At 34.2% G+C, this 7,340-nt stretch overlaps 1 pseudogene; it reads right to left on the minus strand.

Annotated features, from left to right (window-relative positions):
* Window positions 1–4,927: 4,927 nt before the first annotated feature.
* LOC127858109 (tetraspanin-18-like) lies at window positions 4,928–5,807 on the minus strand (annotated as a pseudogene).
* Between the last annotated feature and the right edge of the window lie 1,533 nt (window positions 5,808–7,340).

Here is a 7,340-nt window from a genome sequence, read left to right on the forward strand (position 1 = left end):
TCTGACCCAAAACCCGATCAACGAAATCGTAATCCTGTCGTAGCGAATTATTGTATTCCTATCGAAGTTAACAATTATGAATGACAAAAACACAATCCGAAACACGTTTATGATTCGTTTGATGCTTTAAAAAAATATTGTGAAAACCACCATGTCAAAATTGGTGTACCTAAAATCCTGAGAAAAACTAGATAGTATGTTTCGTCTGAGAACTGACGTCACACTAGATACGTCATAAATTGCGTAATCAAGTGAATGAAAATGATAAATACGGAAAGCTGGTTCTGTAATTTTTATTTTAAAGAAGAAAGAAAGAATGATATATAATATAACGAAAACAATCACGATGCGTCCCAATACATTACAAAGGTCAAATATTAGAACATGTAAATCGGAACTTAGGAATACATCCTTCCGGTTAGATCGCGGTCACTTGAGGTACTGCCGGAGATCAACAATTTTATCCGATCCTGCTTTATTAGGTCAATGTTTGCAACAGAGGCAGGATAAATACATTTATTTCCACGTTTGTTCTATAAGGTGTATCAATAAACAAAAACAAGCTATTGGAAAAAAATACATGATAAAGTTAGTTTTTTTGTTGTTGAAAACATTGTCATTTTTCATTCCAAATTGATGAAGTAAGATTTGTATGCTAGGTTATTTGTTAATCTAGGTATGAATTAAAAAAACTTGATGAAAGTATGCATTTTAAGGTATTTTGACCTTGTACAATTTCGGTAATATTTTAAGCTATTTTACCCTGTTGTACACGAATGCCGTCAAACGTGTTTTGGTTCTTTTTGAAAAACTGTGTCTTTTTTCATCACAAATTGACGAAGTCAGATTTGTATGCTAGTTGATATGTTGATCTAGGTATGAATTAAAAAAAACTGGAATAAAATGTTCATTTTAAAGGATTTTGGCCTTGTACAATGTTGGTACAATTTTAAGCTCTTTTACCCTATTGTACACACATGCCGTCAAACGTGTTTTGGTTCTTTGTAAAAAACTTTGTAATTGTTCATCTCAAATTCATGATTTACGATTTGTTTGCTAGGTTATATGTTAATCTTTGCATGAAAAACAACTGGATGAAAGTATGCATTTTAAGGGATTTTGGCCTTGTTCAATGTTGGTACAGTTTTAATAATATTTTATGGATGAATCAGTTTTAATGTACACACGTGCCGTCAAACGTGTTTTGGTTCGTTTTGAAAAACTCTGTCATTTTTCATCTCAATTGTATAAAGTAAGATTATTATGCTAGGTGGGGTGTTAATCTAGGTATAAATTAAAAACCTGGATGGAAATATTCATTTTTAAGGATTCTGGTCTCGTACTATGTCGGTACCATTTTAAGCTATTTTACCCTATTGTACACAACTGCCGTCAAACATGTTTTATGTTTATACAGCATTTCACCGTGTTTATTGCATACTATTACAAACAGATATATTAAAATTTTAAACATTTACAACAAAGACTTACCATAATTGGACATCACAATGACAATTTAAGAATGAATTCGCCGGCCGCGGCCACTGATCACACAATTCAAATCAATCAAAAACGTAAACTGATAATTGCAGTAAGGATCCCTTCTTTTAATTTATTCCCAAGAAAAAAACAAACAAAACATCTTTTACAGTTCGTTAATTGATCCGACAACAAACACGCTTGTGATATGTTTGGTTTTTCTTTCGCGAAATCCTAGTGAAGGAAACTTAGAGCTTTTATTAATTATGACAAGAATTAAAAACTGTATATTACAAACACAAATCTAATAACCTATAACTCATGAATTAGATCAAAATAAAAATCAAAATCAGAGAATAAAAATCTTCAGAATCAATGTTGCAATAAGTCCGACTGAAACCGTTTTTGGATCGAACGATCATAGCATTTATTATACTGTAATGTTTTTTTATTAGAGGCCTAGATCTATATGTCCATATATATAAATAAATATATATATATATCCGTTTTTAAATAATATTATTTTTTTATGGTTTTATATGTTAGAAATAAAAATGTACACAATAATATTTCATCTGCAAAAGCTTTTCAAATACACTATTTAACCGCATTCTCGCTGCGATTTGGAAATGTTTATAGCGCAATTTCTTTAACCATCGCGGCATTATAAATTCTTATTTTAGCTTAATAAAATCGAGATTTTTAAAGCATAATTACTAATGTTTTTTTCTGAAACTTTATTTTATAAAAATCGGATCATTATTGACCAAGTTATAGCCGCCTTTCTATAGCGCCGTAACATTTTCGCATAATTTTGTTCGAAACTCGTAGCCTTTGCTTCTGACGCGTCGCTACCTGATCGCAATCGTGATACATCGGCTATCTCCGGACTCCTCCTATTTATTTATGGAATATATCGTCTGCTGATCCAGAGTGATTTTATCGGTTACTTGACCACGTGACCCCGCCGCGAGATAAAACGATAAAGGTCTTATAGGTCTTTGACATTAAATATTTAATACTTATTCATATGATAACATGTACAACAACCCCACACGCTTATTAACCAGATATCTGATAAACATATGCTTAAGGTTCTGTCTATAATTTATTTGTATTGATGCTGTATATAGTGTATCTATAAAAACTACGTTCAAAATATTACTACCGAAATGATTTTCCGCGATTTCTTCTAAGATCGAAGAACCTTTTTACCTGTTTACTTATGGATAGCTAGTTTAAGCAGGTATTAATGTGAAGTTGTCGTGGCCGACTGGTTAAAGCGATAGACTAGAAATCTTTTGGGATCTTCACGCGCAGGTTTGAACCCTGCCGACAAAGCATACTTTTGCGACGCCTTGTATTTCTTTTCTTAAATAATTTGATTTAATATAGCATATATTGTTTATTGTTATTAAGTTGCACTTTTTATGCACATTATTCAATTTTTAAAATTATGACAACGTTATGGCTAAATTGGGTGATTTACTGCTGAAAATGCGATTCATGCATGTTGCATTTGTATTTTTATTTCAACAAGTAAACGGTGAATCTGAATTATTTCTTTGTGTTGTTGCTGTATATAGTGTATTTAAAAAACTACGTTCAAAATGTTACTTAATTGATACCAAATTGACTTTTATGACACTTTTTTTTTAACCAACCCAATTTCTACTTGGCTGAAACCACTTACATTTCATGGCGCTCTTCCATAGAAAACAAGTTAAAAAAATAAATGTCTGTATACGAATACTTATTTCATATTGTTTAAACTGTAAACACCTGTACTGCATCTGTACACATCAACAGCATCCCCATATTTGGAAATCTGACTGAATTATAGAACTTGCATATAACCCAGGGGTGCAAATAAACTGTACAAAAGCCGAGCGTGGGGGTGGTTTTGAAAAAATCAGTATATTGTTTTAAAAAGCATGGAAAGCCTACCTAAAAATGTGCATATAGTTCAGTGAAATGATGCTGATTAAGAAAATAATACATTATATTATATTTGGAAAGGTGCCCATTACAGTGGCGCTACCTTAAAGGGGCCTTTCCACAGATTTTGGCATGTTTTGAAGTTTGTCATTAAATGCATTATATTGATAAATGTAAACATTGGATCTAAAAAGATAGAGTAAAAAAATCAAGAATAAATTTTAAAAAATGAAAAAAGTAGCCCGCAGCAGGAATCGAACCAGTGACCCCCGGAGTCCTGGAGAAAAATCCAATTAGACCGCTCGGCCATCCTGCCAAGCATATATATGAGACGTATTTAATACTCTATATAAGCAATCTTCATAGTTTCACAAAATAAAACGACAACAACAGAACTCTCCAAATTCTTCAATCGTTTCGCGTTGCGACGCTTTATAATTTTCAGGTTTGTAAATCGTCAAAAGATGCATATAATGGCTATATTAGACCATGGTAAATTGTAACGTAATCGTTCATGGTTCATGGACGACACATTGTTACTAACAATGTTCAATACTCTTAAATTACCAGTGTGTAGCCTATCATTCGATATCTCGTCATGCGCATAATGCCAAGATGATGAGTTTTGCATTAACTACCATTTTCTCGTGCCGCGCATGGGACAAGTCGGTCCCTCTCTATTTATGTTAATTTCTCTGCATAATATAGGATATAATATTCAACAACACAATATATCAGTTTCTAGTCCAATTTAATGTCTAGCATACTTAATATTTTCAGTTATACAAATACGTTGTGATTGTTACATGATTGTGCCTTTCTCGATCCGTATGCCTCCAAGTCTCAACGCTAACTGTTTTTGTGTCTTTGTCTTACTACTATTTAGGAGTTTAATTAATTTGTACATACTATGTCGCTTGTATTAGTCGCTTAACGATCGGTCATGGTTTTCGCAAAACATTGCGGCGCGTACTTTCTCATTTGTTTATATGAATATGAGAGCGAAGGATAACTCTTATCAAAAAATAAGGCAACAGTTCGCATTAAGTAACTATTTCAATCGATCATCGAACATAATTAAAATGTATGCAATGGAAACCTTTTAAGAAATAGCTAATGGTAATGTAAAATCATAAGCACTCTATGTTTTAAATATTTCACCCCTACAAAGGCATTCATCTTTTTATATAGCTATTGTTGTTCGAATGTACCCAAGCTAATTTTGTTTCATTAAAATGTATAAAAATATTATTACAAAGTATAACTATTGCTTTGTCACAGACGTGACGAATACCCCCACATGCCTCATTGACACATACTATTTTGCATGTCGTCTTCACAAAAAACAGCGGACACCATGCTCAATTTTTAAAACGCACTAAGTGACCCCTTGACCTAGTTTTTGACCCAGAAAGGCCCATGTTCTAACTTATAACAACAATAATAAGGTAGACTTTAAAGACTGAGACAAAATTAAAATATTGACATACGTGTATCTTCTACTAGTATATAACGGTCAATATTTTATTGAGGTTGCTAAACATGGTAAAAAATGAGCGATCAAATGAAAGCATGACATTGTAAACACATTGTGACGATCGCCTTCAATATCAGTCTCTATTCGGTCTCTATTCTGTCCATATTCATCTGGCCTCACTCGTGTTTCACTAACGTCCTCATTTCACGCTCTCTGCTCGAAGGGTACTGATGATGCAGTAGGCAAACACGATACACAGTATCTCCAAGACTAAGATGCCGGCAGCTATGCCGATGACGACTCCGATGCGACTTTTCAGATAGTCTTCGATTGAGGTCCAACACGCCTTATTCATATTGGAATTTGTGTCGTTCGGGACGTAGGGACAATTTGCGTCAATCGGCTCATATTTCTGGTTTTTCAAGAATGCGTCCTTGTCATTTAGTTTGCAGCAGGTGGGTGGGATTTTCATGGTCCCTTTTGATGGGTCTACTGTCTTGTTCCATTTTGTTGCCCCGTTGAAATCGGTGTAGCTGTCGATACCACAGCACTGGAAATACACTTGGGCGTAATCGAGGCCCAGAGAGAATGCCTCGTTCGTGTCCACCCTACCCTGGTACGTGCTATTAATTCTCTCTTTCAGGAACGATTTCACCTCCGTAGTAACCTTTCCCCTGAATCTAGCTGCAATCGCAATAGCTGCAATCTCCAGAAAAACTATCAACAACAGGAATATGGCGTACAAGCACAAAAAGCACTGGCTCTGTTTAATTGCGCCGCAACATCCGAAGAATCCGATTACCAGAATGCACGCCCCACCCACAAGTAACACTATGGCTGCAGATTACAACAGTCCTATGACATCGAAATTTGAGCTTGCTGCGCCGATCCTGGTCACGGCACCATTTAACATCCTGATCACGGCACCATAACATGTACTGTTTAGCGTAATTGCGTATCGTTCGTTGATATCACACAGTAACAAACAAAGTTCATTTCTGATTTCTTTGCGTTTTATTTCTGCTTATTAACACAACACAACGTTTCCAAAATGTTTGTCAGATACAAGATACATGCGAAGCCCGCAATGGGCCCATCCCGCGAAATCCAGCAATAATGCGACTTGTATGTTCGGCCGTTTAAGTAAGACTGTCCATAAATATAGATATAAACAACGAAAGCTTTGATAAATGTTATGTGTACAATTCTGATTGGCCGTTTGTTAAGTCACGTGTCTGCAACCTAAATATACGTATGCAACGGACACCTAACGAATACATACGGAAATGACCGAAGATTGGCACATACGGTAAGCAAATATTCGTGTCCGGTAATTATAACCCGAGGCTAATGATTTGTTGATCCAGATGGCTGCCTATTTAAGATTGTATGAAATGTGGTACAAATTTCGATCATTATATAAATCCAACAATGCCCCAAATGTGCGTTTTGTGTGCGTTATGTTACAAAATGTTCAGTACTACTGTTTTCTCACAAAGATGATAACATAATTTGAGAATGTGAAACAACTTTTTTCAATTTTGTCAATTTACCAAAACGTGAAAAGATCCCTTTAAAGATAGGAACAAAATATTCCGTGACATATTACGATCTGTGTTAACAGTTAATGTCTTTAAAGATATGAAATATATATGTATATGTATAGTTAATACCAATGGAAATGTGCAGGCTAATGGCCTTTTATCTAAAAAACATACACAATAAGGACAAGCAGACTGTTATGATAAACATAGAAGCGATGATTAAGTTTATATAATGTCATCAAAGCAGCGAAAGAATATGCATTACAATCATAGTGTTAACAAACATAAAGTGCGCAAGAAAACTACAGCCCTACTGACCTATACAGGTGAGTGATAGCAACTAACAATATTCAGATTAAATGCTCTTTGGTATACAATAGTAATAAGATATGTGTTCGTTTAGTCTACGAATGTTTTGATTTTGAGTTACATTGACTATAGCAATTGGCTTGATTTTACAGTAATACAATGAAAGAGTCAGCACAATAATGGACCCAAACGAATGCCCGACAAATCTTAACGACTCTCGAACAAGTCAAAATTGTTTTCTGTTTTTCATTACCGACAAAATCATATATTCATCAGTTGAGGTCTGCCTTTCAGTACTAACCAAATCAGTTATACAACAGTTCAGTTCCGCCTTTTATTACAGACCCTATCATATATTCAAAGGTTAATGTCTGCCTTCATAACTGACCAAATCATATATATAACAGTTTATATTTGCCTTTCATTACTCACCAATTGATATATCCGAAGGTTTATATATTTCTTTCATTAACAGCCAAATCATATATAAAACACTTCTAGGATAACGGACCCATATTTTAGAAACTTTGCTTTACTTTAGAAACAAAATTGTTTAAGTATTATACTTTTAATTGAATGTAGCTTTTCAAAAC

Source organism: Dreissena polymorpha, chromosome 1 (assembly GCF_020536995.1).
Source record: "Dreissena polymorpha isolate Duluth1 chromosome 1, UMN_Dpol_1.0, whole genome shotgun sequence".
Classification (NCBI taxonomy): domain Eukaryota; kingdom Metazoa; phylum Mollusca; class Bivalvia; order Myida; family Dreissenidae; genus Dreissena; species Dreissena polymorpha.